Source organism: Eptatretus burgeri, chromosome 11 (genome assembly GCF_056783735.1).
Source record: "Eptatretus burgeri isolate ZD-2024b chromosome 11, Ebu_testis_v1, whole genome shotgun sequence".
Classification (NCBI taxonomy): Eukaryota; Metazoa; Chordata; class Myxini; order Myxiniformes; family Myxinidae; genus Eptatretus; species Eptatretus burgeri.
In genome coordinates, this window is record NC_140971.1 from 53,005,624 (window position 1) to 53,028,500 (window position 22,877).

The 22,877-nt window shown below is 40.2% G+C and overlaps 1 long non-coding RNA gene across 1 annotated transcript in view; it reads right to left on the reverse strand.

Moving 5' to 3' along the window:
• LOC147017081 (uncharacterized) overlaps positions 1-22,877 on the reverse strand; it is a 52,104-nt gene that overhangs the window by 20,826 nt on the left and 8,401 nt on the right. The gene's annotated exons all lie outside the window — the stretch shown is intronic.

Genomic DNA, 22,877 nt, shown 5'->3' on the forward strand with positions numbered 1-22,877 from the left:
ACTGCTGCTGATGCCTCTCATTTCTAGTAATCTTATTTCTTTCACAAGTCATCGACATTGATGGGCAAATCACGAGAAAGCAACCTTCACACTCACATTATGTTTCGTGGCTTACCCTAGATCAGTGATCTTCACAAAATATTTTTCCATCCAGGCCAGCTTCAGCTGGACTTTTCCAGATCTGCCATATTGTTTGGCCTACCGTACCACGTGAACATCTGATGTACGTGCCAATCGATAGATGGTACCATCGGGTGAGTGAAATATACTGTGGTCCCTTGTTTGCTCTCCGACCTCCAGCTCCTACACCACATTGGAATCATTACTCAATAAAAGGTCTAACACAACACCTCCCTTCCTGAGCTTTTGCACAAATTGGTTTAAAAAGCAATCCTGGTCTCGGTCTAATAAAATCTTTATTTGCTCTGCCCTTTCCCAATTCCTGGGCGTAATCCATCCCTGGCAAGTTAAAATCCCCTATAATCAATACTCTTCCTTTATCACATGCTCTTTTGAATATTTAATGTATCCCTATTTCCTGCTCTTCCCTCACACCGTGAATCCTATAAAAGCATCCTCCAGGTATCTTGCTTTCTTGTGATCTCTAATCTTCATCCACATGGAATCCTGTCCATGAATTCCCTTATTAATATCATGCCTCTCTCTCTTGATACAACACTGTCTTTCACCAAGATTGTCACACCTCCCCTTTTCGATTTCCTATCACACCTGTAATCCCTGAAGCCTTTAATGCCAATGCTCCAGTTGGATTGCTCACTAAACCATGTCTCACTTACAGCAACTATGTTGTTTGTCTTACCAACCAACTTCCAGCTTTTTCATCTTTCCATCAAGCTCCTGACAATCATATAAAACAGCTTCAAATTTTCCTTTCTACGAACCATCTCCTGCTGCTCTGACCCTCCAATCACATCCTCAATCTGGAGTCTAAAAAAACGTCCCAATTTCTTTCTCAAGAACCACCTCAAATCTCACCACCCCCATACATTGAGCACCCTACCATCTGTCTGCATTCCCACAATGACCATGCAGGAATCCCCATATATTCAAAAACCCAAACCCTTCCTTCCCACACCACAATTTCACTTATAATAATAAGTGTGTGTGTCTCCTGCATAACTCCCAAACCATGAAACCTAGTGGCCTGAACTTTGCATGCATAACAAGGGTACTTCAAGGGAGTGTATGAGTGAAAATACGGTGTTTGGGTTAATTTAAACACCCCTTTTGAAGATAATTAATGGCCTTATTTAATTATCCTTTAACATGGCATCATCCTCGGTCATCTCGCTCTCAGGAGTCTTAATCCGCCATTTTTTTGGCCTGCTCAAAAATACCATGACTTGGAATAGGTAGCAACGGTTTCTTAACAATAAAGCACTCAAAAATTTTATTTTGCTTTCCTCATATCATCGAATGTTTCATCTTCATACCTACAAATCATTGTATACATCACTTTTGTAGGTGCTATAGTTTTCAAATTATGAGCTTGGAGTGATTTCATGTATTATCTGATGCGATTTTCCATGATCTACTCTCACAAAGTAATTACTATTATTAAAGCATATAATCAAAATATAATTTGAGTTTGGAGTATCAGATAATGTGGACGAAATCATTGTGAAAATCTGGAGTGAAATCTGAAAATGTAAAGAAATTTGTGATGTTTTGGTTTTCACAGGTATGTCACATGACCAATGAGCTTGCTATCGCTTGCCAAGCCAGGCATTCCTTATCAACCATTTCGTTGGAGTGCTTGCTTGAGTTCAATTATATTTTACATGACCGATTCCCATTTTTGTGCGATCTGCTTTCATTATACCACCGGTCACTTCGACATACTGCAGGTATATACATATAAAAAAAATTTAACGTTTCATTTTCAAAAGTTTCTTCAACTGTTTTATTTGAGTTCCTGATTGATTGCTTAAGCCATTTGATGAGCGTTCCACAAACATACATGGTGATATCACAGCTCGGTTCTCCGTGAGGACATCCCCAGGGTTAGGAAGGCAAAATAAACAAGTAAAAGAGCAATCAGAGATTGCAAACTCTCGCCAGGACTTCTTTTGAGTGGTGTATTTTTTGTAGGTTTAAGGGTAAGTCCAATATGGCTGCCAAACCATGTGACCAATGACATCATATGTGTGAACCTTTTGTTCCTCATGAACAGGCAGTCATACATTTAAAGTTTTGCCTCGATCTGTTCAGCCACTTCAGAGAAGAAGATTTTTGAATGTTTAATTTTTTTTAACAATATGGTGGCCGAATCACGTGACTGATGAGATCATGAATTTATTTTCTGTGGACCATTTTATCCCTAGTTCATACCCTCAAAAATGTTCATACTGATTGGATGTGTTCTACATATGCAATTATGACGTCATAACGAGGGCATCTATGACGTAATAAAAAATCACACTCATTCCCCATGAGGAGTACTTGCTATGTGCCAAGTTTCAATTTTTCCCTTGATGTGGTTTCAGAGATACAAAGGTCCAAAATTTTTCGTTTTTCAATATGGCTGCCACACCACGTGACCTATGACGTCATAATTATCATTACAGGATTCTACCTGAGCAGTCACATCAATTGTGAAAATTTGGTCTCAATCTGATAAGCGGTTGCAGAGAAAAATACGAAAGTTCTGTGCAGACAAACAAACAAACAGACAAACAGACAAACCAACATACCCAAAATGCAATACCCTCTCCGAATCCTTCGGCGAGGGTAATTAGAGAATTACAATGAGAACAAATGTTTTCAGTGGTTACAAAGCAATGAATTGACACATCACGGCAGGGTAGCTGAGAGGTGTGCATGCTCACTCTAAGCTGTCTAGCATGGGTTTGAATCCCGGCCCAGCGATAAACTGTCATCCCGGTTTTTCACAGGCACAGTGATTCATCAATCTGTGTGCCATCTCTCAGATGTACGTTAAATTTGGCGTCCCATCTGCCGGAATCCCCCCTCTAATCTCCTCCCCTCTCCCCCCCACTTATTTTCCCCTCTCCTCTCCTTCTCCCCCCCCCCCCACACTTTAATATACCCATCCGCTAAGTGGCAGGTTGTACTTGCCCGTGTTCAAATAAATCACATATTTTCTGTGACAAATTAAAGATAACAATAATGTATGAATCTGATGAATCCCACCCTCCCCCTCCAATTCTTTTAAATCAAATATTTCATCGAAATGGAAAAACCAATTTCCAACATATCAGATTGTGTAATACTGTAAACGAACCTGTTCGAACATTCTGAGTACATTCGTTTCAAGCATTTCGACCTTGATCAATAAAATAAAGGCAATTTTCTACGAGAATTCACAAAGGATTCACTCAATGGTGACGCATCAAGCAGCCGTTTTCCTTGAGGACAATGAACGGTCAGCCACAGGTTGTTCGAAATCGTTTGGTACATTGAAATAAAAATACAAAATGTGTAATTCCCGTTTGGCATTGTCCAAGATCAATCACACTCCATTCACAAATGTAGTCATTGAACACTAATGTACGCACTGTTGTATCTCCATCAGACTCATAATGAAGAAAGACCCAAGCTTTTTGTTACAGCCCAGCAGAGGAAATGCTCACTGTCAGTCATGATGTGGCCTTTGTGTCTCAGCACAGACGAAGAGAAATGAAAAAGGCTCATCCCGAGCTCCTTCCAGCTCTCTGTGGCCTGACTTGAAAGCATTTCAAGACGTCACAAGGATCAGAGTAGTTCCAATATGTAGTGCGTGCACAATTTCTTATGAAGAACCCGCATCACCTGCTGGCAAGCATGGTCATCGAGGGCTTACCCCCACAATTCCTATTTACTAAAGGGTGTGGAGCTGAATACAATAACAACTTGTGATTCCGAGAGTGACAACACATTTATATTGATGAGATCAGACGGGCAAATCGATTCACTTTTACCTTCTACCTTCCTCAATCAACCAAATTGAGACTCTCGCTATGATTTGAGATTGTGCAGACAAGGCTTTCGTTCGAGCACTGGGTGTGGTGGAAGGGGATTAATTTTTCCACAACTTTATTCTGCGCACGATTATATTGCTATCATTCAAGACCGATTTAAATGTCAATTGAAGCTCTTTAAAAAAAAAAGTTGGCCTAAAGCTATGGCTCGAGAGAATAAAAAGCATCTTCAAAAGTATGAAAAGTTGAGAGAACAATGCGAATATCGTTTTTACAATTTGTTTCCCTTTAATCGTCCTGTAGTGGTTACCATTTCTGGAAAATAAATACATATAACAAGCAAGAATGCCTTGCAGTTCATTCCTGCCACACATGATTTGCTCCTTGAGCTGTGCCTGGAATGGCAATTATTCCTTGGTGGAAGATTCTCTAAGGGCCTGCAGGATAGCCTGGAAGTACGCACACTTGCGCCTTTGAGCTGTATAACCTGGGTTCGAATCTTGACACCGCTATAAGTTGATGTTTTACTTGCAAGGTGAAGCATCGGTGTGCACCATCCATCGGGTGGATGTTAAGCAGGAGGAACTATCTGCCAGAGCTTGTCGTGGTGGATGTTAAAAGTCCCTTGCTCATGTCTTTCTTAAAAGAGTAGGCGAGTTACTGCTGATGCCCCGAACAAATTCCAAATTCCTGCCTGCTTCACTTGAACCTGAGACCTGCCTCTCTGGTTCATGAAAGACTTGGGCCAAGAACGTTCCCTGGCCTAAAATAGGAATAACTTTGGCTTTTCAAGAATTTCCCAGCTTCAGGAGAAAAAGTGTCATTTGGTGATATTCCCACATCCTTACTGATCATATCAGGCTGTGGTCATGCACTGTGCCCACCAATATAAGCGAAATAATAAAAAAAAAACATATACCTTCAAACCCCAAAACGAATTGATTTGTTCTTATATATTTAGCTCACCTGGACTTAAGTCAGGTGAGCTTATGTGATTGAGCAGAGTCCGTAGGTAAGTCAGTCAAGTCAATCTGTGAGTGAGTGACTAAGTCTGCAGTGTCTGTATAGTAGGTGAGTGAGTCAGTCAATGAGTCCGTAAACACTTCAGTCATTATCAATTGAACCAAAGACATGATTTTGATGAAACTTGGCCACGACCTTCACGAAGTTTATCACCCGTGATGTATCAAAGTTTGTTCATGGCATAAAAAATCAGGTTCTGGGGGGGGGTCTGCAGGGGGTTTGAGCCCCCCAAAATAGGTATTTTCTCTCTTCTCCAAAACTACAAAAACAATTTCAATGAAACTTGACCACAACTTTCATAACTTTAATCACCCGTAATGTACCAAAGCTTGTTCATGGCATTAAAGAAAAATAAAAATCAGGGTCTCTGGGTTCTGCGGGGGGGGGGGGTTAAGTCCCCCGAAATATATATTTGCTGTCTTCTCTGAAACTACATACACAATTTCAATGAAACTTGACCAAAGCCTTCATCACACGTGATGTACTAAAGTTTGTTCACGGCATTATAAAACTAGAAAGAGCAATCAGAGATTGCAGACCCTTGCTTGTTTTTGTTTTTGTTGTGTTTGTGCAGTTTTGTGTGGTCTTGTTTGTGCAGTTTTGTGTGGTGTTTGTGTGGTGTTTGTATACTTGTGTATTATGTAATTAATAAGAGATAATTAGAACTGCCACTCTATAACTGCTGCCAATAATGACCAGGTCCCAAGACGTCCCGCTTTGATGCAACCCCACTTTGATCGGACACCTGACCCATGACCTTTTTCATTATTATTCAATTGAATTTAGAAGGGGATTAAAATAATTTCAATTCTAATCAAATGGAAGATCAAATAGGTACAAGTCCTGCATTGGCATAATCAGAAGGATCCTGAACAAGCAAAAAGCAAAAATGAAGTCATCAGGAGTAACCTGGATAGGATTCACATTTCAGCTGCTACTCCTCTACCCTCAAACCCATCCAAGCACAGCCAAGTGAGCCTTTATCAAAAAACAAAATAAATAAATAAAGAAAAAGAACCCAGATCAATTTTTTTTAATGATTCTGGCTGACAGACCATGAATCCGATCAAGATGAAATTTAAGACATATATTCCCCCATCATGACTACATCATAATTTTGAAGTTTCATATCGATTGATTATGCAGTTCCAGAGAAAACATTATTTAATGTTTTTCTTCAATGCAATATGGCTGCCAAATTATGTGACCGATCAATTATTCCTTAACAAACTTGTACATCCAAGGCTTGAGGAACATTTTTGTGAAGTTTCCCTTCGCTCTGTCCAGCTGTTCTGGAGAAGAAATTTTTTTTAATATGTTTTAGGGTAAATCCAATCTGGCTGCCAAACCATGCGACATATGACATCATATGTATGAACCTTTTGTTTCTCATGGATAGATGGTCATACATGTAAAGTTTCACCTCAATCTGTTCAGCCACTTCAGGGAAGAATGTTATTTGAAGGATTTTTTAGAAAAAACAATAAGGTTGCCGAATCACGTGACCGATGATATCAGCAATTTTTTTCTCGGACCATTTTATCCCGAGAGGACCTTCAAAAAATTTTATACTGATCATATGTAGCGTTCTACAGAAACAATTATGATGTCATAAAAAATCACTTATTCTCCGTGAGGAGTACTTGCTATGTGCCAAGTTTCAATTTTTTCCTTGGTGCGGTTTCAGAGATACAGAAGTGCAAAGGTTTTTCGTTTTTCAAACATAGCTGCCACACCACGTGACTTATGACGTCATAATTATCATTGAAGCATTCTACATGAATAGTCGCACCAATGGTGAAAATTAAGTCTCACTCCGATAAGCGGTTGCGGAGAAAAACACGAAAGTTCTGTGCGGCCAAACAAACAAACAAATAGACAGACAGACAGACAAACAAACAAACAAACAAACAAACTGACCCAAACGCAATACCCTCTCTTTCGGTGAGGGTAATAATAAGGGACTAAAGGGGTTTGTGAGGAGTTTGAGTGACCTTTGCTCCTGCTCCAGGTGAGCTTCAGGATGCGTGGTCCTATTTTTGCATACAAAGTCGAGGCTCGGAGGAGAGGTCAAACACAAGAGGGGGGAAGACCACACATGGGGTGAACAAGCTGGATATATGCTCAAACACAGCAAAAAGAGTGAGGGAAAACCATCGATAGAACAGAAGAAAGGGAAGTAGGGTGAGGAATTAGGGCAGAAAACACAATAACCTGGAATGGAAGGGGTGGGCTTGAGGACGATTCATGAGAAAAGATCATGAGTATGAATTGTGGAAGGTGATTTTCTTCCAAAGTTCTGATCTATCACACCTTGCAACCCTGCGACAAAGCCACCTCAATCTAATAACAGGCATATCCTGGTAGTTCTTCACACTGCGATGAAGGCTCGTGTTGATTGAGCATTCTTCAGAGTTGCTCCTCAACGTGCAACTCCCTCCTCTTCTCTTTCCATATAAATATTTTTGAAATTTCACTCCGAAATGAAAACTGCGAATAATAAATTAATTGATCGATAAAAGAAGGAATCGTGCACATTTCCAGATGCAATGATTGCGGGGGAGAATTTCTATGTCGTCCAGAAATACTTTCCCCCTTTCAAGCATGGATGGAATGGAAATGTTTGTGTGATGGAGAATTACATTCCATGAATACTGAAGCTTGCTGACCAATCGGCCACAGATCTAATCAATAACGTTTCATCAATAGTCCTGCCTAATTACATACTCCAGTTGTATGGTCATCTGTTAAATATTTTTTTTATTCGTCAATTGGCTTTCGTGAAACGCTATCAGTCATCAAAATAGATTTTTGCCCCTCAAAATGATATAAACAAATGGAATGACATGGCCATCTTATGAGAAATTCAACATTGTTAGTTTCCTGAAGCGACAGGCGACATGTGTATCTCTCACAAATGAATATCTTTGACAGGATTTAATCACGAATTTGGTCTGCTTGTTGCATCGTTACAAGGGTGCTGGCTGATGCAGTGCCCCTGCTGGAGTGAGCAGAAATTTATCCAGGGCAGCAGCCTGCAATAGCCTACATTTCTAAAGGAACCAAGGGACTTTAAACATGAGCATTTGGAGAGCTCGATTAAGATCCTCTCCAAAGGATGGCACACTCCTTGATGCAGCACCCTGGCTGTGCAGCATCAGGACGACAACCCATAATTATGTTGTTTGGTCGACAATATTTCCCATATGAAACTGTTTGATTATTCTTTCGTATGCAGCCTGTGGCTGATGGTTGCATCATTGCTGGGAGCATGGGAGTGCTGCTAATGCAGTGCCCCCTGTTTCCAGTAAGATGGTGCTCATTTTTCCGAATTTGGAATGATGACAGGCTGAGTCAACTCAGCTGGTGTTATTTAATCGATGACAAGAGCTCAAACTCAAGACCCAAATATCTAGCCTGGTGTTGGCTCATTGGTGAGGGTGGTGAGTTGGGATCCTTGGGTCCTGAGTTCAAGCCCCGTCGGCCGCTGAATTAATACACCAGGGGGTTGACTCAACCTGTCATCCTTCCGAGGTCGGCAAAATGAGTACCAGTTCCAGTGTGTGTGCTGGTAGAGGGGCACTGCATCAGCAACACAGTCACGCTTCAAGAAATGATAGCTACCCCGGCAGCTTAGCTGCCATACGACCACCACCACCCAAAGATCTTAAGGTAGCCACTTTAACCGTAAAACCATCACCAGGCTTAACTGGTTGAGAGCAAATATCACATCATTATACTGTATATATATATATATATATATATATATATATATATATATATATATATATATATATATATATATATATATATATATATATTTGCAAGTATTGTGCACTGCACGACGTTTTTTTCTTGTTATTCTGTCTGTTTGTTTGTCGTTCGCATACAGTTCACAATTCTAAACCAATCGTCATGGAATTTGACCAAGTTGTAGAGGTTGTCTCAACTGAGAAGCCAATTGATTTTGAGGTCAAATTTCTAAAATCGTCATTTTTCATCCGAATACCTTAAAATTTGTGCAACATTTGCATATTGCGTCAATGGATTGGGAAACCAACTGTTTTTGAGGACAAAAGATCAAAGGTCAACTCAAGGTCAAACTTCTAAAATCATCAATTTTTATCTGAAAAATCGAGTTTTCATCCGATTGACTTGAACAATTAAACAGCAATTGCACAGTACATTACTGAATTGGGAAACCATATATTTTTGAGATCAAAAGGTCAACTCAACATCAAACTTCTGAAAATATATTTCAATCTGAAAAATAATCAGTTTTCATCCGATTGACCTGAGATTGGAATAAGATTGTCAATTTTAATCATCATGAAATGGACAATTTGATGTATTCATGGTAACCATTGGAGAGTGGGTGGATTTTGCAAGTATCCTGCTCTGCACGACATCTTTTTCTTGTTTGTTTGTTTGTTTGGACGATATCTCAGCCATCCTTTGAGTTAGGAAACTTAAATTTGGGCGCAATAAGTGCTTTGATACACAATAAGTGCTTTGACAAAAACAGCATTCTTTATTTTTGATGAATTAACTAATTAATTGTTATCTATTTATTAATTCCTTATTTATTTTCTTTCTCATCTATGCAATATATCAGGCATATTTTGAGCTAGGAAAGTGATATTTGGACACAACAGTGACCAAGTGATCTGGCTATAAAGGGTATTTTTGATTTATTAATTTATCGATTCATTATTTAATTTTTCGATTGCTTAATTAATTTTCAAAAAGTTGCAGATTCAGATGAAACAGTGGTGGTTTACATATGCTATCAGCCAATTGATTAAAAATATACATTTATTTTATGATTATTATATATTTTAATTATGCAATTAATCAATCAATTATTGTACACCACTCCCTCCCAATTCCATCTCCATGTGCTGCACAGTGACATCGCCAAGCACCAAAGGTGCCCCGCAAATATCTCATGCTGGAGGATATGTTATTTCTTTATTTATTTGGCATGGGTGTCGTGTACTTTGAATGTAACTCTACTTAATTTGGTTTATTATTATGCCCAACTGCAACTCCACCTCCTGGCTGATGTACAAACGTGTGATGAAAGCCTGCAAAGCAGAGACAATGTTGCTTATGTGGCAGACAGCTATTGTTGCTCACAGTTCACTCAGCTTTGGCTGTTATGAGACAATCTGTGCCTTGCTGCTCCATCAACTTAGGGGGGGGTCAACACACACACACATGGTGTGTGTATATATATATATATATATATATATATATATATATATATGTATATATATATATATATATATATATATATATTGTCATGTCCAGTGGGTTTAACCCATACCTGGATGGATGGAAAAGCTTCTCCCTTGAAGGCCTACAGCCGAGACTTGGAGATTACCGGAGGAAGGGGGCGCAATGGCAGAGGGGCAGAGGAGCACAGCACAGATTCGCACCAACCAAGACAGCACAAGGGGGGTTTATACTTGAACACCACAAAAATATACAGATACAGCTTCTTAAAATGAACACATTTAATGTAAATAAACAAATATTTACAAACGACAATAATTCAAAAGGGTAATGATAATAATGAATTAAATAAATCCTCAAGTCGAGGCACCTCTTCACACTGACTCAAATACAGACAATGGGAAAACAAAATACAAAAAACACTCCTTTCGAGTATTCTTGTACTTAGCTTGGCCCAGAGCTGGCCTTTGTGGAACTTGGAATCGATGCGCTTCTATTCACATGTGCAGACGCGTGCAACAAAATGGTGCCTCATTTCTTCTCTCGTAGCGGGACAAACGTACGTCAGGCAATCAACAAGCAGCACTCCACACCAAGGCTCAAAGACCCAGTGCAATGGCGTCATGCGCTGATCGTCCTCACCGACCCAACCAAGAACCAAAGGCCAGCGTCTTGCTTCACCATGCGAGCCAAATCGCCTCACCATGAATACAAGGATCATGCCATCATCCTCAGTGTGCGCTCACCCTAAACTCTTGCCTCTCCAAACAATGTGCAACCAACCCTTCCTCTTTGATCACACCTCTCAATCCTCCTCCTCTGGGGTGTGGCCTGCTCGCACGAAACCCGGGAAGGTGGGGCTTCTGCCTGCTCAGCTAGCTTCTGATACCACGCCAATCAATCATCAGCCTCGGGGGCATGACTTTGCCCACCATCACTCTTGGAGGCGGGGCTTCTGCCTGCTCGGCACATCTGCTTGTTTCTACTTATGGTTTTGGTTATAAAGACAGAGGGAAAAGTCACAGGGGGCAATTACATATTGGGGAACTTATTCTTACTCCCTATATAATTAACAACACACCACACCACCCCCCCTCCCCCCATGTGGTGACACGTATCACTTAAGCTCACAGGTTCCCTACTTAGTTACATTGAGATGCCTCCTACACATCCATGGACCAAGCAACTCTACACAATGCTATATTCCCTATTAAATTCTTCCATCTACCCCCATAACCATGACACAGCCCCCTCCCTAGAACCATAGCTCCTGCAAGGTTCATTGCAGGCATTACCATTCCAGCCTTAAGGCCCAGTCACACCTTGACGTTTTAGCCAGCTTATGCCGATTTTTTGAAAATTTGTCTAAAACGCTGGCACACGTCGAATACGTTATGGGTAAGTTTTGATAACATTGAGAGCACGCTGAAAAACACTGCCATATGTCGTAGTACGCTGGCTTTAAACGTTGTACTTTTCGGTTGTCCTCAAATTTTCCATGCATGGAATTTTAAGACTTATGCCAGCGTATGACTCACACATTCCGCATAATGCTGGCCAGAAGTTGTCGGCACGGCACGCGATCGTTGACACACGTTACTTGTAAGTTACTCATAAGTCGAAACACGTCGAGGTAATGTTTAGCGTACCCGAAACTTATTTCTAACCTATGAGTAACATGTTGTACTCACGTTACGCGATCGGTGACACACATCAACACACGTTACTTGTAAGGTGCTCATAAGTCGAAACACATCAAGCTAATGGTTGGCGTCAGTGTTCCAGACTCCCTGTTTTTTTTTTTTCTTCCTTCCAAGCTATTGACTTATGAGCATATGATCATACGATCAACCACACGATCATGGTAATTTTGACCATACGATCAACAAATCGTATGATGGTAATTTTGACACTTCAAATTCTAGTGCGGTTATAATATAATATAATTAATAGGCTGCCGCTCAACAACCTAAATCATAACCGCACTGTACACTGAACACCGTCATACCGAAGAAAAAAAAAAACCCGGGAATCTGGAACACTGACGTTAACCATTACCTTTACGTGTTTCAACTTATGAGTACCTTTCAAGTAACGTGGTGGACGTGTGTCAACGATCGCATATCATGTGTACAACTTATTCCCATCGCATGCGGAGCGTGTGTCATATGGCAAGTACGTCATAAAATTTTCAACATGTTTAAAATTACAAGACGTACTCCATTTAATACGACGTATGATAGCGTACTTTCGCGTTCTATTCACTCATACCAAACTTACCCATACCGTATTCGACATGCGCCAACGTTTTAGACGCATTTTTCAGAGGTCGGCATACGCTGGCAAGATCGCCAAGGTGTGACTGCGATGTTGACACTTCCATTTCTGTGGTGGTTATGATTTGAATCGTTGTGCGGCAGCCTTTTCATAACCTACGTCACGTCATCGTCGGCGATGCGTGCAGCGCGCGATGCATAAGTTAGACTATCGTTGGGCATAGGTTGTAAAGGCCGACAACAGGTTCAGCATTCGTTGGTATAAGTTATCTATAACACAACGAAACGTTCTGTGTCCATTACTAATATGTTGTGCATAAGACCAAGTCGTTATGAATACGTCCGAATCTTTAAAAAAAACATCAAAAGTTTAACGTAAGTCAGCGTTTTACATACATTTTAATACGTTGCCATTGCTGGCTAAAACGTCAAGGTGTGACTGGGCCTTTATGGAATGGTGCATCGTCCATCCGTCCACAAATACTTTCAACATCTTCTCTGAAACGACACATACGATTTTGATTAAACTTTACCACAACGTTCATCACCCTGTATGTACCAAAGTTTGTTCATGGCATTAAAAAAAAAATCGGGCCCTATTGGGGTCTACGGGGGTTGCCCCCCCCCCAATAGGTATTTGCTTTTTTCCTCCACAAACTACACATGCATACAATAATTCCGATGAAACTTGACCTCAACCTTTATAGGTTGTGATATATCAAAGTTTGTTCACGGCATTAAAAACAATCAATTCCATCGTTATTTACTATCTTCTCCATTACATATTTTGTGGGTCATCCATGCCGACCAATCGTTGCTGGTTATCTTATCCAGCCGCTACCAGGTGATTGCCCAGGGTATTGCCCCTATGTTTAATTAAGGCTTCCTCTATAGGATAGGGAAGGCTAATTGCTGTTGTAAGGTTTATTTCTCCAATTAGTTCTCCCAATTTTAAGTGGTACTCCAACGTTTCTTCGACCACTTGGAGCACTAAACCAATTAGAATTTTTTCTTTTTCTTGCTGCACTCTCAACTCTCCAAATTTCTGAACCGTATCAATTTCCGAGCTGAATCTCAGAGCTAGTTGGGAGTTTGGCAATGAAATTTTGGATCATTAATGCAAATAGAAAGTAAATGGAGTTGACGTAATTATTTTGACCTTGACCTAAGTTTAAGGTAATGTCCTAATTATAGACATTTTCACATTTTTCAGCACAACCCGACTAAAGTTTGTCTGATCAGAACGAAATTGCACTCTCTCGATTGTCGATAGAAAAATGAGCATTCACGTAACATTAAAGGTCAAGGTAAAATGGCGGTCTGAAAGAAATAATGCTTTTTTGTCATCACTCAATTTTGTCAATGCGGAATCTGAAAGACTGCTTGGCCCTCAAAGATGTTCTTGCATCATAATTGTGCAGCTGTTATTTGTTTTGTTTCCTTGACCTTTTTTTTCAGATTGCGACCTGTAAATAAAAAAACATACTTTTTCAATCATAACTTGAATAATTTTCTTGATTTTCATGATGGTGGGTTTTATGGATGGATTGCAGATGGAGACACACTTCTTTATTTACACTCTATCCCGAAATGTTGTAGGTCAAGGGCAGATGGTAGTCCGAAAAAAATATGGCCATCATTGGATCACAGGCCAAGGGTAAGTCACATGTGATCGACAAGGTTAAGCTTCCCCTAGTGGGGGAGGCTTACTCTTAGTGATCGCTTTGTGATCGCAGATACTGGTTTTATTTTTGAGTTGGTTTCTTTTTTGATAAAATAAGACTTGATTTATCTCGATTCGACCAGCATATTTCGTCCACTAGAGGGTAAAGGCCTCCCTCAACATGGTATATTCTGTTCTGTTCAATGAAATTTGAGACCATTTTCCTTCAGTAATGTTTTCAATTTGATCTCTCTGTGTGATCTTTGGTCGACCTGTTTCTTGCAGCGATGCAATAGCAATGGAAATATCTTATCGTGGTGCTGTAATATATATGTTCAAATGAATCCAATTGCTATACAAGCATTATCGTCACTTTTTTTTATATACATAGTCGAGGCTCGTGGAAGAGCCAGTGCAGTGAACAAATCAGGACAAAACAGACAAAAACGCAAAGATGCAAAACCCACATGCATGGGGTGGACAAGTTGGACATATAGGATGCAAGGAATGGACAAGATGAATGCAAAAGGAAACTTCAAGGAGGGAAAACTGGAAAATTGGAAGGAGGAGGGATTTGGGTGGGGTTATTGAGGATAGAAATTATCATGGTTTTGGATTGGGGGTGATCTGACATGGTGGTGAACAGTTGTCTTGAAGATCTGGAGAGGATATGGAAGCTGATTCCACAGGCGGTAAAAAGAGGAACAAGTAGGGCTACATTCAAAGTACACCACACCCATGGCAAATAAATAAATTACATATCCTCCAGCGCACAACATTGGCAGGGTGCCTTCAGCATTCGGCGATGCAACCGTGCAGCGCATAGAGACGGAATTGGGAGGGAGCATTGTACAATGATGGATTGATTAATTGCATAATTAAAATAAATAAATAATAGTCATAATATAATTACTTTCTGAAACAATTAGCTAATAACATATTTAAACAACCACTGGTCCATCCGAATCTGTACCTTTTGAAAAGCCATCAATTAGTTAATCAAACAATTAAATATTAAATAAAAATACCGTTTATAGCCAAATCACTTGGTCACTGTCGTGCCCAAATATCAGCTTTCTAGCTCATAATGTGCCGGAGATATTGCCCAGATGAGAAAGAAAATTAATAAGTAATTAATAACTCCATAATTAAGTGATTAATGAATTCATTGATTCATCAAAAAAAAATAAAATACCATTTTCACGAAAGCACTTGTTCACTATTGAGCCCAAATTTCAGCTTCCTTGCTCAAAGGATGGCTGAGATATTGCCCAGACAAACAAACAAAGAAAGATGTCGTGCATAGCACGATACTTGCGAAATACATAAAACAAATTTAACCTTAAAAATAATTGGTGGTTGAACTCAATGACCAAATATGCAAATCTTCTTCAAATTTCATGTCAGTCGGATGAAAATTTTCAATTTTAGAAATTTGGCCTGTGTCGACTTTTTGGCCTATGTTAACCTTTTGCCCTATATTGGCCTCAAAAATACTTGTTCGTTGAACTCGGTGACCCGATATGCAAATGCTCTTCAAATTTCAAGTCAATGGGATGAAAATTGAGGATTTTAGAAATCTCACCTAAGTTGTTGACCTTTGGCCTATGTTGACCTTTTGGCATATGTTGACTGCAAAAATAATTGGTGGTTGAATTCAGCAACGTGTTGTGCAAATCCTGTTCAAATTTCTTGTCAATCGGATGAAAATTGAGGATTTTAAAAATTCGACAAAGTTGTTGACGTTTGGCCAATGTTGACCTTTTGACCTCAAAACCAACTTCTTGCTTATGACGGACTTGACCATTTGGTGAAGATTCTTGAAGACCGGTTTAAAATTGTACATACAAATTGACATACAGCGATTGACATACAAATGAAAAATCACTCCTGCAGCGACACTTGGCAAAACAGAACAAAGTAGAATGGCACTGAGTAGAGCGCATACCTCCACCAGGCTGAACACTTTACGTTTTGCATCCCACTAATGGGCCGGATCTGAACCAAAATATAATCCTCTTGTTCTTGTCACATAACCAACTCATCCACAACTTTTTGAGATATCATGATATATTTCGTTTTTGGCCCGATTTCTCCATTTTAGAAATTAGGCCTGAGTTGATCTTTTGACCTTAAAAATAATTGGTGGTTGAATTCATTGACCTGATATGCAAATCCTGTTCAATTTAAAGTCAATGGAATGAAAATTGACAATTTTAGAAATTCGGCCAATGTTGACCTTTTGGCCTATGTTGACCTCAAAAATAATAGTTGGTTGAATTCAGTGACCTGTATGCAAATGCTTTTCAAATTACAAGACAATCGGATGAAAATTGAGGATTTTAGAAACCCAGCCTATTTTGACCTTTTGGCCAATGTTGACCTCAAATACAGTTTCTGCTTGAATTCAGTGACTTGATATGCAAATCCTCTTTTAATTTGAATTCAATCGGATGAAAATTGAGGATTTCAGAAATTTTAAAAAGTTGTTGACTTATGATTACCTTTTGACCATCAAAAGAGGTAAAAGTTGCCTATGATTACCTTTTGACCTTTTGACCTCAAAATAAATAAGATTCTGTCAGACCACCAACTCCACCATTTGGTGAAGTTTCATGAAGATCAGTTTAAAAAGTAACAAACAGACAGAATAATGCACAAGACCAACCAATATACTTGAAAAATCTTCGATTTTTGCAAGTAACAAACAAGAAAAATGAAAAACTCACTCACAGAGTGACACTTGGTGAAATGGAACGGCACTTGGTAGAGCGCATACGTCCACCAGGCTGAACAGTTTACATTGTGTATCCCACTGATAGGTCAGATCTGAATCCGGACTTTAACCAAAATTGAATCAGCTTGTTCTTGACGCCAAACCAACTCATCCAGATAGTTTTGACACAACTCGTCCACAACTTTTTGAGATATCATGCTTTGCATCATTTTTGGCACCATCTTTCAATGGTGAAGAATCACTTAAAAAAAATTCGGATCCAGATCTGCATTCGGATCTTCACCGAAATTGAATATTTTGCCGAAATGTCCACATACCCAACCTGTCCACCAAGTTTCATCCGACTCTGTCCGCAACATTTTGAGACATCATGCAATATCGTTTTTAGCCCCATCTCTCATGGTGAAAAATCACTTGAAAATTAAATAATTCTCGTATCCGGATCCGGATTCAGATTTTCACCAAAATTGAATCAATTTTTCTTGGTGGCATTCTTAACTTATCAACCAAGTTTCGGCGGATTCCTTCCATAACCTTTTGAGATATTGTGCTATATATCCTTTTTGGCCCTATCTCTCAATGGTGAAGAATCACTTAAAAAATTCGAGTATCCAGATCCGGATTCGGATCTTCAAAATTATGCATTGCTGTCCTTGACTGGTAACCTGGATACACAAAAAAAATTGAGTGATTGCTTGAAAACTCTGTCCAAAAATCGTCTGACAAACACACAGATGAATATACTTGGTGAAAAAATATTTTCACAGAATAAAAAAAGGAGTGAAAACTGAGTACGTCCTTTTGGCGTGCGTGATCGCCAGCACCGAAGGTCTTCAGAGCCTAGCAATGACGTCGTACAGCACCTGGAGATGTATGGGGTAGGGAAGGTTGGTGTACAACAGATGAGTGGATGTGATCGGTTTTCCTGGATTTTGGTAGTTTTACAAGGAGGTTGATGCTAGACCATGTGAGCCCTGCAGAAACTTTTTGGAGACAAAGCATGGAGCAGAGAGTGATAGACCAAAAAGGAGGGGTAGAATACAGAGAGACCACCGACCTGTCTGTGATGGTGAAGTGATAAGCCCATAGACTCAGCTTCATCGCAGGAGATTCCAATGATCTTAAAAAAACATTTAGTTTCAATGGCATCCAGCTGAGCAAGATATGAGGCAAGTGAAGCAGTACTCCATCAAACTGCAGATGAAGGTCTTGTAGGTGGATAGGAGTTCAGTTGTGCTAAGGAAGGAATTTGTATGATAGAGGATGCCCTGTCCACGGCTGGCTTTGGAGGTCAACTTTGAAAAGTGGTTTGTCCAAATAAGATCATGGCTGATTGTGAGATTCAGGAGTTTATCCAATTTAGGACGATCTTCACCTATGCTGGAGAGGTCAAGGAATTGGAATGAGAGAAACAGAGTTCCTTCATCATAACAATGCAAGCATGACAAGCATAACCAAAACCCTAAATATTATGTCTCAACTGAAAAATAAATAAATAAATAAATAAATAAAACTTCTGTGTTCATAAAAAATTGGATGCTAAATCTTAGCTCAGAGAAGTGTAATGTAACAGAGGGCAAAGATGCGTTAAGGTAGTGGGGCCACATGTGGATGCAGCAAGCAAGAGAAGGAATGAACAGGAAAATAGGAGAGTGAAGCCACTCTCACACCTTGACGTTTTAGCCAGCGTATGGCAACGTATCAAAATGTATGTAAAACGCTGGCGTTCGCTGAACTATTGATACTTTTTTCAGTTTTTGGTGTATTCATAACGAGTTGGACGTATGCATAACGTATTAGTAACAAACACAGAACATTTCGATAACATATAGATAACTTATACCAAAGAATTCTTAGCGTGTTGTTGGCGTTCACAACCTATGGCCAACGATAGTCTAACGTATGCGTAGCGTGCGACAGCTTATCGCCGACGATCACGTGGCATTGCCTATTAAAAGGTTGCCGCTCGAAGATTCAAATCATAACCGCACTAGACATCGAAGTGTCAAGGCCCTGTCACACCTTAACGTTTTAGCCAGCGTATGCCGACGTATGAAAAATTTGTCGAATACGCTGGCACAAGTCAAATACGTTATGGGTAAGTTTGGTATATGTTAAGAGCACGCTGAAGCACGCTGGCATATGTCATAGTACGCCGAGCACGTCGACAAATTTTAAGCATGCTCAAAATTTTTCGACATATGCCAGCGTATGACGCACACATTCCGCACATGCTGGCCATAAGTTGTAGGCACGTTATGTGATCGTTGACACACGTCAACACACGTTACTTGTAAGTTACTCATAAGTCGAAACACATTGAGGTAATGTTTAGCGTACCCGAAACTTATTTCTAACCTATGAGTAACGTGCCTTGAACCTATGAGTAACATATCTCCAATGCACATTGACATATGTAGACGTATTTGACGTCTTCCGGACGACCACAGAACTTACTGAACGTGTTACTAACTTACAGCTACTATATAATGGCGTATTGGCAGCGTTTAGGGGAATTGGTATATAAAAATGGGCTTCACAGGAGGAATCTGTCAGTGTTCCAGACTCCATGTTTTTTTTTTTGTTTTTTTTCTTCAGCATGACGATGATGTTGACACTTCGATTTCTAGTGCGGTTATGATTTAAATTGTTGAGCGGCAGCCTATTAATTATATTACTAGCATAATCGCACTAGAAATCGAAGTGTCAAAATCACCGTCATGCCGAATAAAAAAAAAACCATGGAGTCTGGAACACTGACGCTAAACATTACCTCGACGTGTTTTGACTTATGAGTAACTTACAAGTAATGTGTGTCGACGTGTGTCAACGATCGCGTAACGTGCCTACAACATATGGCCAGCATATGCGGAACGTGTGAGTCATACGCTGGCATACGTCAAAAAATTTTGAGCATGTGAAAATTTGTCGACGTGCTCAGCGTACTACGACGTATGCCAGCGTACTACGACGTATGCCAGCATGCTTCAGCATGCTCATAACGTATACAAAACTTACCCATAACGTATTTGACGTGTGCCAGCGTTTTTGACAAATTTTTCATACGTCGGCATACGCTGGCTAAATCGTCAAGGTGTGACAGCGGCTTGAAGGGAAGAAAACAGTCACCTGGAAGTAAAAGGGTTAGATGTCCGGGCAGGTTAAAGAGGCAAGAAAATATATCACAGTTAAGGATGAAGGATAACCTGAGAATGTGATGCACTGCCAAGTTGAATCCTTGGAGGGAAGAGTGTGGGATTGAACAACCGCACAATGGACTGTAGCTCCACAAATGAGAGAAAAGACAAAGAAAAAAATGGAGGTGTTCAGACAGCCAGGAATTTGGGATTTTAACCAAGACGAGTTGCTCGATTTGCTTTTAGGGAATTTTGGAAGTTACTGGAACGAACAACCTGGAGGAGCTGGGGAGGGGAGAAGGGCTGAGAGAGCAGAGGGAGCAGGATGAGAGAAGAGGCAGTGAGGGCAGTTTTCGTACGTATGAGATGTTGCGATTGATGGTGAGGTTGAGGTTTTCAATTGCCTGCACTTTTTCCAAGGGCTGACAATTGAAATAGATAAGTGGATTAATTTGATGATCTTTTTGGAGGGACAGAGTGAGACTGTGATGTTTTCCAGGAGTGAAAGACCTATTCCATTTGTCAGACCAGCATCTAATTAATTCCAGATCAGCAGAGCATGACACAGCTGCTGCCTGCCTGTCATCGGGACAGAGTACCACACTGCATCATGTGGAATCATCTGCAAGTAGGAAGAGGAGTTTCCAGAACATCAGATAAGTCGTTTACAATATAGATGAACAACATCGAGCCCAAGACACTGCATCAAATCATTCCAACCTTTAGAGGAGAGGAGAGAAAAGAATTCCATTGAGAGCAATGTGTTGACTGTGCAAGTGGAGGAAGTCAGAAATCCAGATAAGCAAGCTTGGGAAGCAGAGTAGGATTCCAGACTGTATTGACTGCTCAAGATATATCCATGGAGACGATTGTGTCCTCTTGTTTGAGAGTTATGGCCACCGATCATTGTTGAAAGAGAAGCAGCAGCATGTCCCAAGTTGAGTGACTGGGATGGCATCCAAGATGATGGTCAATGATCTGGCTGTTTGGAAAAAAAAGAAAAAACAATGTCAGCAGAATATAGGAGACCCAAATGTGAAGGGCTGGACGAGGAGTGCTGGCAGAGGAGAAGCAAGAGCAGCAGAGCAGGATTTGGAAAAAAACAAAAAAAACAATGAGCATTGATGCAGGGTCAAGGCTGGAACAGAATCTTTCTCAACCTTCTCAGGTGTGGAATACAGAGTTCAGGAAGGAATGGCTAAGAGGGGGTATAAAATCATTGTGGAAACAGAGTAGGATGAGTTGACAGTAATAAATTTGGAGGGGAAACAAGGAGTTTCATAGACATTTTGCCGTGTCTCAAGCAGAATCTTCAGTGAGAAAAAAAAGTGTGGGTCGAGTCATCTCTGCATGGCTAATTCGATAAATATTATTTTCACAAACTTCAAAATAATCATGAACACACAACAATAACATGTAATAACAGAATGACAGTTCGGGTCCATGTTGGTGTTCCCTTTTGAATCCCCATCTCATGATGCTGGTAAACCTAGGTTCAAATCCCACATACAATATGGACCAGCATCTAATCAATTCCCTATATCCCATACGTTTGTCAATTGTCTCATAATATCCTTGCACTTTATGCAAAAGTAGACCTACCAACGTCTTTCTGAAGAATGTGCTTTTATATTCAAGCCTTTGGTCATTGTAAAATCTACAAATTATGAAATAGGGGCATTATTTTGCTGCACATTTAACAAATCCAAAATCTTCATATGATGTCTCTTGAATTTGATTAAAATACACAGTGTCGAGGCATGTGGTGGTGAACAGCTGTCAAGAAGCCGTGGAGGGAAGAAGGAGATGGAAAAAAACTGAGGAAGTTGGTTTCACAGGCACAAAAAAAAAAGAGAAACGAAAAAGTGAAGACGAGGGAGTGAGTCTGGATTTTGGAAGTTTCCCCAGAAGGGGGTTACTGGCAGACTTTGTGTGCTCTGCAGAAGCCTAGGAGGATAGAGCATGGAAAGGTCAGAGGGTGAGATGGTCGAAGACAGAGACCAGCGACCTGTCTGCGATGTGAAGGTCATAGATGCAGAGACTCAGCTTAATCGGTGGAGGTTTCAATGATCTTGAAGGCTTTGATTTCCATGGCGTCAAGCTGAGCAATATGTGAGGCAGGGGCGCCAGCCCAGAGGGGAGAGCAGTACTACATCAAGCCACGGATAAAGGCCACGTAGATTGATAAAAACTCAGGTGTGCCAAGGAAGTGCTTTGCACACAATTCGTGTTCCACATATTCCTTGAGCTGGAATGGGAGAAGCAAAGGAGAGATGGGTGACAATAAATAAAAAATAAATAAAACGCATTGAAAATATTAAATGTCCTGTCACGATATGGTTTGTATCACTGGGGGTGGGAGTTTCTCAATAAATGATGCAGTTCCAACCACAGAACCAATCTCTTGGCATTACTCCTCATGTTGTGATCCAACATTCAGTTGGTTATAAATACAGGAGGAAGAACTCTGCAGAAGACGAGTTAGGAATTGGGAATTTTACCACGGTACCAGCATGCTATGGCTTATTCTCTTCGAAGGCCTTTGCGAGATCTTTCACTTCGGGTTAACATGCCCTCGAAGCAACGACCTTTTGACCTATCAAGTTACAATGCACCAAGATGACATGTTATAGTAAGATGCGATTCCACAGTCAGTTGAATGCAGTTGCGGACAACTAAAGGTGTGTGCAGTTCCCCTATGTTACCTGGCCAGAACACTTCAGAAACGTTTCCAAAGGGTTATGTGTGCAGTTCGTTGGTCCTCAAAATCACTATCTGAACATTTGCATTTTCTGTTGACAACTTTCACGTTTATTAATAAATTATTATTTTTCCCCATCAGGATCTGCAGTTCTCAAAGTG